The 11,701-nt window shown below is 39.8% G+C and overlaps 1 non-coding gene across 1 annotated transcript; it reads right to left on the bottom strand.

The window, feature by feature from the left end:
* Positions 1-2,963: 2,963 nt before the first annotated feature.
* Positions 2,964-3,070, bottom strand: LOC111907401 (small nucleolar RNA R71). Its single transcript, XR_002855560.2, has one exon. It is a non-coding gene; the product is annotated as a small nucleolar RNA R71 (small nucleolar RNA).
* Between the last annotated feature and the right edge of the window lie 8,631 nt (positions 3,071-11,701).

The raw sequence follows: 11,701 nt of genomic DNA, 5'->3' as shown, positions 1-11,701 counted from the left end.
AGTGGAATCACAAATCACCAAAACACCTTGGAAGACTTTAGAGAATATGGATACTTGGCTCTCTCTAGTGAAATCGGCTAGCCCTCTTAGTGTACCCACACTAGTGCCAATTTCACCAACCAATGACATATTTATATAGTATGGAGACTAGGGTTAAACACATGTCCTTTCATTTCATATGATCCATGGGTTTAAACACTCCTTGGACTATCCATGAAAACTTAGCCCAACCTAAATGAATTTAGCCCATTCCATATATATTATGAAAGTATTGCAAAAGATTGATGTTTTTACACGAGTTTAGCCGTGTGTTTACTTGTATCCCCCTAAGAGTGTTTAAAAGCATTTAAAAGTATTTAAAAGTGTAGTAAAAGGAGTATGAACTCACTTGGTAGAAGTGGCGATTTGATGAAAACGATACTTTGCTCGGGCAGCACTTCGACCGGAAAGAAGTCGATTTCTCGGAAATCTCGAGGCTTCGAACTTCCGTCAAAGCTTGGATATGAAACTGAGGCGTCAGGGTAGTCCCGAGCAGGTAGACGTACGAAATTTGGGAGAGAAGGTAGTGAACTAGCAATCAAAACCCGGAGCCTTCACATCCTTTATATAGGGTGCATTTTTGGAGCTCACGTCGTGAGCATGGAGTGGCTCACGTTGTGAGGTCGATCCTATCCACCTGCTGACTCGACTCCTAACAGCCTCACGCTGGAATCCTATCCATCCCTGGCTCATGTCGTGAGTGATATTGCCATATTTATACTTATATTTAGGAAATATTTAAGTACATTTTTGTTTAGAATAATGATAGTTATGACTTTAAATTGTTATTTTCAGTCAATATAAAGGATTTTTGAAGAAAGGGACCAAAAGTGCCAAAATGTGGAACATGGAAGGCTTGAAAGACAAGAAAATAATAAATTCACGATAACGCTCAATTCACGACGTGGCGATGAAGCCCACGACATGGCACGGGTGTTCCAGAAGATAAACATCGCGACACGGAGGATTTCCTTGAAGGATACGGATTGCTTGAAGCCCACGACGTGGCACATCTGGCCACGACGTGGCGCGGGGTTTTTGAGGATTATATAAGTCCTCCTGATTATTACGAAAAGGGAGGCTTTTGGCAGAAGAAAAAGAGTTCCAGGAGACGAATAAGAACGAAAGAAAGGTTCTGGAAGAGGGTTTTCAACACCAAAAGAAGTAAAGGTTTATATTTTAGTTATATAAGAACATGTCTTTCATTAGTTTTAGCTGTGTTGATTTATCTGCTATGATGAGCAGCTGAATCTAACTACTCTTGTTTAGCTAGATGAAGCTTTGAACTTATGAATAGTTATATGTTTATGGATTGAATTTAGTAGGTAAAGAAATTGCTTGTGTTTGATTTGTATAACCTAGCATGCTATTATTTGTTTATCTATTTGCTTGATTGCATGTTCTGTGTAGCTTAGTGATCATTAAACTGCATGAACCTGTTTACCTAATAATTTAGTGAACATTGAATTGTTAGAGCTAGGATTGACCAATCTTAGTTAGCAATTAGAATAAATAAAGCTTAGCTGTGCTAGAGAACGCGTATTGTGACCATAATTGCGTTTATACAACAAATCTTACATAGCATATTTACATTCATAATTAGTTCTGTGTTTAATTATGTGTGAACATACATGGTTTGACATGAATTAGTTAGTTATTGGTAAGATAGAACTAAATTTCTAATACAACTAAAAACCAACTTAATAATCTGTAATCATTAACTAGCCATAAGGGAGAAGTGGATTCAAAACTAAACAAGAGTGTGTTTTTATTTTGAATTAAGTTCATCTGATCTTGTAAAACCAGATAAAACCCCTTATTAAACTTGTTAATAAATTAGGTTAATTTAATAGTAAGTAAATTAATTAGAATACCGTTCCCTGTGATCGACACCCGACTTACCCAAGCTATACTGTAATCTGACTAGGTACATTGTCTATAAGTGCATAGTTAGTTAAGTTTGTTAGGTTATAAATATTAAACTTAGTGAGTACTTTTGTGCACATCAAGTTTTTGGCGCTGTTGCCGGGGAACGACTTAGTTTTTAGCTTATTTATTTGCATTAAATTGATCGATCCTTCTTGTGGAGTAAAAACCCACAAAAAGTTAATTTTTCAGCAAAATATTTTTTTTTGTTATTCACAGAGTCCATGACGTGGCACTACTCTGGCCACGACGTGGACAGTTAAAAAACTAGATTTTTTTTAGTTGAAGTTATTCTTTCTTATTTTAGTTCAGTTTTACGTTTTTAGTTTAGCAAGTTGCAGGAGTTCATGACCAGAAGCTCAAACACACACTTGGTGCCACCACTAGAAGATCCTGAGTCTGCACTTCACAAGAAAAAGACGCCCTTGCAGGAACTGAGGTCAGCCTTTTCTAGGAAGTCGGGAAAGAATACAGGAGAGTCAAGTTCATCAGCGAAGCACAAGAGCAATCTTGAGCATTTGGATCATAAACCCATCCAGATCGAGTCCGAAAGCAAGACCGAGCCAGAATTTGAAGAACACACAAGCGAACCCGAGAACGAGCCAAGGAACGAGATGGCAGCGATTGAAGAGATGTCCATGGGAGCTTACAAGAAGCGGATCCGAGAGGATATGGGTCCCGGTTTAGTCCAACCCGCAATACCTGCCACTGCCACATTCGAGCTGAAGGGACACATACTGACCGCACTGAAGGACATCCCATTTTTCGGGAAAGATCATGAGGATGCTTTTAAGCATCTAGATAAAGTCAATGACATTGCGGATTACTTCAATGTCCCAAATGTCAACAGAAACACGGTCTTGCTTAGGATGCTTCCCATCACTTTCAAAGGAGCTGCTAAGGAGTGGTTGAAAGCACTCCCACTGGGTACAATCACCACTTGGGCTCAAATGCGTGAGCAATTTCTGGACCAGTTTTGCCCGCCATCCAAGATATCCAAACTCAAGAAGGCAATAGCCAACTTTGAGCAACAGCCGGGGGAGTCATTATACGAAGCATGGGAAAGATACAAGGGCTTGCTCAGAAATTGCCCTCAACATGATCTAAATGTGCAGCAAGAGATGTCAATCTTTTATGATGGGGTCAATGTGATGACAAGACAACTCCTTGATTCTCAAGGACCGTTGACAAAGAAAAATCCAAGGGAGGTTAAGGAGCTAATTGAAGAATTCGCGAAACACTCTCGCGAATACCACAACCCAAGGCAAGATGGAATCAAAGGCGGTGGAGGGGCCCAAACTGAAGAAATTGCAGCTGTCATGGCCATGCTGAATAACATGGATCGCAGGATACCATAAATGGACCAGTCGATACATGCCATAAGAGTGGGGTGCGAGAGATGCAATGGTCCACACTTGACCAAGGACTGCAATATAGATGAGTTTGGGAACAGAAGAGCTCAAGTGTGCTATTCTAGTGGGGATAAATTTGATGAGGACTGGAGGAAACCAAAGAAGGAGTGGCTGCCATATGAAGAGTATAAGAGGCAAAAAGAAGAGAAATATAGGCAGACAGGTCGAGGCCTATATCAAAAGGAGCAGTCGCCGGCCGAGAAGAAACTAGACCTAGAGACCATTTTGATGAAGTTTATGGAGGCTTCAGAAAAGAGACACGATGCCACTGATTCCGCTATCATGGAACAACAAACATTGATAAAGAACCAGCAAGCCTCCATCCATAACCTTGAAGTAAAATTTGGTCAGCTAGCCACTTTAGTTCATGAAAAATTGTCCCCGAAGAATCCCGAAGTAAAGGCCCAATCTCACGTAATGGCCATCGGCACTGAAGAAGATGCAATATCTGAGTTCCTGGAGGCGTTGAAAGAAGAACCGCAGCAGCCCAAGAAATCAAGGATCGAAAATGGAGAAAGTGCTGAACCAGACTCGCCACGACGTGGCACTCCTCTGGCCACGACGTGGCGCAAGTCTGATAAAAAATTCTTTGAGCCCAGTCCAACTTATCATCCACCTCTGCCATTTCCCACCCGAGCAGCACTTAGTCAACTAGAGAAGGAACATTTAGAGTTCGTAAAGCATGTGAAGGGGATCCTAATTAATACCCCCTTTGTCGAGTCTTTATCCAAAGCCCCCGAGAACCAGAAATTACTGCAAGACTTGATAGATACGCAAAGGCAATTAAAGAAGCAGTCTACAGTGATTCTAAGTGAACAAACTTCAAAAGCTGTGTTGGGAGAAACACCAGAAAAGATGGGGGATCCTGAACGCCTCACTCTTCCATGTGAGTTTGGGAACAAAATGAAGGTTAATGCTTTAGCCGAATCTGGGGCTAGCATTAATCTAATGCCTTTTTTATTTTATCAAAAATTGGAGATTCAGAAGATGAAGGCTACGAAAATGAAGATTCACATGGCAAATCGTTCGGTGACACAACCCCGCGGCATCGTGGAAGATATTTTGGTAAAAATTGGAAAATTTGTTTTTCCAATAGACTTTCTAGTCTTGGACATGAAAGAAGATCCGGATGTTCCAATAATCCTTGGCAGGCCATTGCTTAACACTGTTGGAGCCCTAGTAGATATTCGCGAGTCCAAGCTCACTTTGAGGGTTGGAGATGAACAAGAAGTCTTTGGGATAAAAGATGACTTTCAAGAAGATAAAGAAGAGGTGTTCACAATTAATGAAGAGAATGAACTAGAAGAACTGGAAAAGCTTATGGAAGAAGAGATAAAGGCAGTTCATCAAGTCAAGAGGACCAAACCAAGGGCATCTGTTTCGTATGTGATTGAAGTCATAGCTTACAAGAGCCCGCCTTCTTGGGTGAGCGAAGAGGACGAGGAAATGACAAGTGATGAAGAGGAAGTCACTTCAAGAGTAACAAGGCCAGTGGTGAAAGAAGAAGAGCATGCTATGGAGTGCAAGGAACAAATGAAGGGCACAAAACGCAAGCTTGAAGAAGATGGAAAAGCTAAAATGGAGAATTCGAAGAAGGCGTACAAAAGGAGAGTTCAAGCTTACAAGCGGAGGTTCAAAGAACAAAAGATCCTAGTGGTAGACTCTTCCGAAGATTCAACGTAGAAGGCACGGAGTCCAGCTCAAGACTCCAAGAAAAAGAAGCGCTTCTCGGGAGGCAAACCGAGTTTGGTTTGCATTTTCTTTTTAAATTTTTCTTTTCTTTCTTTTCTTTTTAATTAGGAAAGACATCAATTCATCATCTAAAAACCGGTAATTAGTAGAGAATTAGCTGTAGGGAACTTTAAATAATGAATGATATGCAAAGAAATTAGTTAATATGATAAACTTTATTAAAGTTTTGCATCTGGCAGTTTCCACGACGTGGGCATAGCCCAGCCACGTCGTGGGTTAAAATGGAATGTGCGATCCTAAAAAAGATTTAAGGTCCACGACGTGGGCATAGCCAGCCACGTCGTGGCCTTTAAAAATCGGGGGGGGGGGGGGGGGGGGGCAATTGCTTAAAACACTTTGACCGAGAAATCTCATTCCCCACTTGGAGACTGCCGCACGAACGGAAACATTATAACCCCACAGCCAATTTCTTATTCTACTTCCAATTTCCTTGCAAGATCTTGCCAATTAATCTATTTGGTACGTGTTTTACTCATTATTTTGTAGTTATTCTTCCAATTTCAAGTTTTCATGGTTAGGGTTTGTATGATTCACGAAATTGGTTGAATCTAGTGGCTGATTTTAGATTGCATGTCATTTAAATGTCCATAGGAACAAACCCCAAGCACTATTTTTTGTAGAAATCGCTTGTAAAAAGACCGATTCAGAATCTGTTTGCGATGCGGCCCATGACGTGGCATAGCCTGGCCACGTCGTGACTTCTGGCAGACCCATTTAATATGTTTTAATGTGTTGGTTGTTTGCTGCTTTGGTTTGCTTGTGTATGCATAAATAGGACCACGACGAGCTGTTCCGCAGGAGGAAAACCCGATAGATATAGCAAGCATACATCCCTTATACCAGTTTCCTCAAAACATTCCTCGACCGTTGCTAACTACCTACGAGAATCGGCTTGGATGGTTATATAATAGGGAGTTTGCAATAGCACCAATTATCGATTGGGGATGGCTTGGTGGAGTGGAAATGGTTGCAGAGTTAACACGCTATTGGTCAAAGACTTATGAAGGGGACCAATTTTCTTTCACTTGTCACGGGTGGAGGAATTTATTCGCCATTCAAGAACCCGTGTACTGGGAATTGTCGGTAGAGTTTTTCTCTACCGTATGCTTTGAGGAACGCACCCTTGATGTCACCTACAACCGGGCACTTGTGTTTCGTTTGAGGGGTGTATATCATGAGTGTAGTCTTCGGGAATTTGCTTGGCGTATGGGGCTCTATACGGAAGTGGAGACGCAATCTCTGTTTTTTATCCCTTTCTTGCTGGGATGTGTGCGGGATTTTGCTCTGGGTACTTTGGATGTGCAGTTTTGGCGGGGCATTTCTAACCATGAGTACAACACTCGTGACTCGAGTGAGTCATAAATTCGGAATCCTGTTTTCCGATTTTTGCACCGTCTTATCACTTTTTCAATAAATCACAAGCATCATGGTGATAAGGTCCCCATTCATAATCTGTTTTATTTATGGACTCTTATTACCCCGGGAGTTTGCTGTGATTTACCTTATATGTTGGCGAGGTTTATGGGAAAGAAAGCGGTCAATTCTAGGCCTGGGAGCCCGATTACTGGGGGGCATTTGGTTACTCGCCTGGCTAGGTCATATCGTATTTTGACCCATGATTTTGTGAGGAATCTTACTCGATTCCCGGACACAGACTTGACCATTCAAGTATTGGGTGTGATGCGAGCGGTGGTGAATATCGGGGGTCGTTTTGTTATACCGCCGATAGATGACGAGCAGGAGGAGGTGCATCCGGGACAGCAACCAGTAGCCAGACCGCGGCGTCGGAATGTATGGGCTAGAGGTGAAGTCGAGCGAGAGCGTGCTGCTTCGCAGTATGTGTAGGGAGTGCCCACTGACCCTTTTCAGAGTTGGGTAGGAACATATTTGGATAATCTACGGGGGCATGCCATTTACCATACCCAACTTACTGAGGGTATTTATTCGCATTTGGGTGTGACCCGACCATCTTCTATGCCACCACAGTATCCCTATTTTCCGACATGGGAGGAGCTATGGCGTCCGCAAAATGATGGGGCAGGGCCAAGTGGAGCACAAGATCAAGATGATGATTGATTTTATTTCTTTTGTTTTGTTTTTAAGTAGTTTTTTTTTATTATGATGCATTTGGTGTGTGATGTAAAACATTATTAAACTATGATGTTACTTTTTCTTTCTTTTGGGTTGTCCATTTTTTTTCAGATTAGCATTGGAATTCTAAGGAGCATAAAAGGTTAACTTTCGAGTCGTGTTTGTCTAGTCAAGGAAGCTTAGAGTCGTGAGTCGGAACCCACAATTCAAGATAAGTGTGGGGTATATTAGGAGAGAGGTTATCGTTGGGAAATATATTTGCATAGACGCGACTGAAACCAGTTAGCCATTGGTCAAAGTTGCTAGAGTCACTAAAACAAATAAGCCATTTTCTGTTGATGCTCAGTTTCCACGACGTGGAATCCTTGTGCCACGTCGTGGCGTTCTTACAGTTTGAAGAAATTCAACATTTTGGTGTTCGCGGTTTCAACCCATATCACGACGTGGCCAACTACCTGCCATGACGTGACCCGTTTATCATTGTCACATTTTTCCTTACAAATACCCACTTTGAAGAATTGAAGTTTCGAGTAGTATTCAACTAGTTCTACACCAAGTTTCTATTTTTGGAAGTCCAATTGCACGTTTTCCACACTTGTGGAGATGCTCACGCCACTATCCCAGGGGAGTCTGTTCCTTTTTCTCCATTTTCTTTAATTTTTATTTATTTATATACAATGAGGACATTGTATCAAATAAGTGTGGGGTAGGGGTAGAAAAAGTAAAGTAAATTGCTAGGAAATTTTGAAAATTTTCAATAATTGAATCTAGTAATATTAATTAGAGCTATAATTGCTAGTATTATGTGGGATGATCCGATGAAAGTTCAAATGTTTAGTTGAGCCAATACACGTTATAGTGCATTTGTGGCCTGGCCTCCCTTATTTTAGTGAAATCATGGAACAAAAACACAACCCCGCTAGGTTTGAGGGATGCAATATGTTTAGCAGCCTAAACCTGAAATGTATCCAGGAAAGTTATTATCATTAACCAATAAAGGTTGAGGTTGAGCGTCTCTGCTTAAGCATGTAGGTTATGAGTGAAAAAAAAAGTGAGTTACATGTAAAAGAAAAAAAGAAAAAGAATTAGGAAAAAAGTGTGAAGAATTTTGGAGCAAATAAAGTGAAGATCAAAAGATCAAAATTCTGAAGAAATCCAAAAAGTTGAAGATGCCAGAAATCAATTCAAATAAGGTGGTGAATTCAAAGAAATCAAAGATCAAATTACCAAGGAAGTGAAGAATTCAAAAAGAAGCTCCATAGTGGTATCAATGATTGTAGGTCTAGATTATGTATGCTTAGGTTGCTCAACTAAAAATACCTTGAGGATAAGGAGGTTTTCTGAGGATGGATTCGGAGGGTTGCATAAAATGAGCATTGTTCGGAAAAAGTGGGCGAGTGTTTATGAAGATTGTGAGTATTTAAAGTATGGGGGTACTTTAGGAAAATTTTAGACACAAAAGCATGCGTTGAGGTCTTGGCATAATGGCTGAACTAGAGTCAGATTGTTCTATGTGGTGCTAGTAATTAAGAATTAAGTTTAAATTTGCTTGAGGGCAAGCAAAGCCTAAGTGTGGGGTATTTTGATATTGCCATATTTATACTTATTTTTAGGCAATATTTAAGTACATTTTTGTTTAGAATAATGATACTTATGACTTTAAATTGTTATTTTCAGTCAATATAAAGGATTTTCAAAGAAAGGGACCAAAAGTGCCAAAATGTAGAACATGGAAGGCATGAAAGACAAGAAAATAATAAATTCACGATAAGCGCTCAACTCACGACGTGGCGATGAAGCCCACAACGTGGCACGGGTGTTCCAGAAGATAAACATCGCGACGCGGAGGATTTCCTTGAAGGATACGGATTGCTTGAAGCCCACGACGTGGCGCGGGGTTTTTGAGGATTATATAAGTCCTCCTGATTATTACGAAAATGGAGGCTTTTGGCAGAAGAAAAAGAGTTCCAGGAGACGAATAAGAACGAAAGAAAGGTTCTGGAAGAGGGTTTTCAACACCAAAAGAAGTAAAGGTTTATATTTTAGTTATATAAGAACATGTCTTTCATTAGTTTTAGCTGTGTTGATTTATCTGCTATGATGAGCAGCTGAATCTAGCTACTCTTGTTTAGCTAGATGAAGCTTTGAACTTATGAATAGTTATATGTTTATGGATTGAATTTAGTTGGTAAAGGAATTGCTTGTGTTTGATTTGTATAACCTAGCATGCTATTATTTGTTTGATTGCATGTTCTGTGTAGCTTAGTGATCATTAAACTGCATGAACCTGTTTACCTAATAATTTAGTGAACATTGAATTGTTAGAGCTAGGATTGACCAATCTTAGTTAGCAATTAGAATAAATAAAGCTTAGCTGTGCTAGAGAACGTGTATTGTGACCATAATTGCGTTTATACAACAAATCTTACATAGCATATTTACATTCATAATTAGTTCTGTGTTTAATTATGTGTGAACATACATGGTTTGACATGAATTAGTTAGTTATTGGTAAGATAGAACTAAATTACTAATACAACTAAAAACCAACTTAATAATCCGTAATCATTAGCTAGCCATAAGGGAGAAGTGGATTCAAAACTAAACAAGAGTGTGTTTTTATTTTGAATTAAGTTCATCTGATCTTGTAAAACCAGATAAAACCCCTTATTAAACTTGTTAACAAATTAGGTTAACTTAATAGTAAGTAAATTAATTAGAACACCGTTCCCTGTGATCGACACCCGACTTACCCAAGCTATACTGTAATCTGACTAGGTACACTGCCTATAAGTGCATAGTTAGTTAAGTTTGTTAGGTTATAAATATTAAAATTAGTGAGTACTTTTGTGAACATCAGTGAGCATGGAGTGGCTCACCTCATTAGTCCTTTGACAGGGTGGGAATTCGTGTCCCGAACTTCGGAAATTCATATCTCTCGCATATGAGTTACGATTTTGACGTTCTTTATATCCACGCGTAGGTGAATTATGCTCTACAACTTTCATTTAGACTTCGTCGGCTAATTTTGACTTTTATTTTTAATATTATATTTTAACAGGTCGGGACTGGAAAAGTCCGTTAAAATTTTATAACTTCTTCATCCGACGTCGGTTTTTGTCTGTCTATTTACTGTTGTACTACTATTGCCGAGATCTTTGATTCTCGTTTAGGTTGTGTCGGCTAAAAGTCGCTCGATCTCTATTTCGATTTTTTAGCTGTCTACCGCTGTATCCGAAACTTAGAAAAACCATAACTTCCTCATACGAAGTCAAATTTGGACGTGCTTTTTATGTACGTTTATGGTTTAATGATATCTACGAATTTCATTTAGATACCTAAGGCTAAAAAGTATTTTATTGAAATTTCGCGTTTTATGCTTAACAATGTTTTATAGGTTTTGTTGCGGATCTTTGATTGGTCATAACTTCTTTGTTATAACTCGGATTTTAGTGTTCTATATATTTTTAAAAACCTAATTACGATATCTACCACTTAGTACATTCACATTGAGATTTTTGAACATATAATTATGTCGTTTTTTATTATCATCTCAAAATAGTTTACAATACTTGACTTTAGCTCATTACATTGACTTGAAATATCAGGTTGTTACATCATCCCCACATTAGAGGCAATTTCGTCCCGAAATTATTTACAAAGTAAGTGTCTATGGACTAGGGAAAAGATGCGAGTACTTCTATTGCATCTGATCTTCTTGCTCCCAAGTGAATTCAGGTCCCCGCTGAGCATTCCAGCGAAACTTCAATATTGGTATGCGACTCTGCTTTGTTCGTTTGATTTCCCTATCCATGATCGCAACGGGTTCTTCCAGAAAGTTAAGATTTTCATTCAATTCGATCTCCTCGAGTGGAATCTTGATAGTTTCATCAGATAGACACTTTTTCAGATTAGACACGTGAAACATAGGATGTATGTTGTTAAGTTCGAGTGGTAGTTGAAGTGTATAAGCTACCGGACCAATCCTTGCAGTAATATCGAAGGGTCCAATGTACCTTGGGTTTAGTTTTCCACGCTTCCCAAAGCGTATCATGCCCTTCTAGGGTGAGACCTTTACTAGGAAACAGTCACCAACCTAAAATTCCAAGGGTTTTCGTCTCTTGTCGGTGCAGTTCTTTTGCCTGTCTCGTGAGGCTTTCGGTCGTTCACGGATTTGAACGATCTTCTAAGTCGTCTCTCTAATGATTTCCAGACCAGTGAGAGTGCTATCAGGGACTAGGCCTCTCGCCAACTGTGTGTCACCCACTTCCTCCCAGCATAGAGGTGATATGCACTTGCGGCCGTAGAGGGCTTCAAATGGAGCAGTCTTGATGCTAGTGTGATAACTGTTATTATACGAGAACATGACTTATGGTAAGTGGCTATCCCATGCTTTACCAAAGTCTATTACACAAGCCCTAACATGTCTTCTAGGGTTTGGATAGTTCTCTCACTCTGTTCGTCAGTTTGTGGGTCATAGG

This window comes from Lactuca sativa, chromosome 3 (genome assembly GCF_002870075.4).
Source record: "Lactuca sativa cultivar Salinas chromosome 3, Lsat_Salinas_v11, whole genome shotgun sequence".
Taxonomy (NCBI): domain Eukaryota; kingdom Viridiplantae; phylum Streptophyta; class Magnoliopsida; order Asterales; family Asteraceae; genus Lactuca; species Lactuca sativa.
Note: the sequence above shows the minus strand (reverse complement) of the source record. Positions and strands in the feature narration are given on the sequence as shown.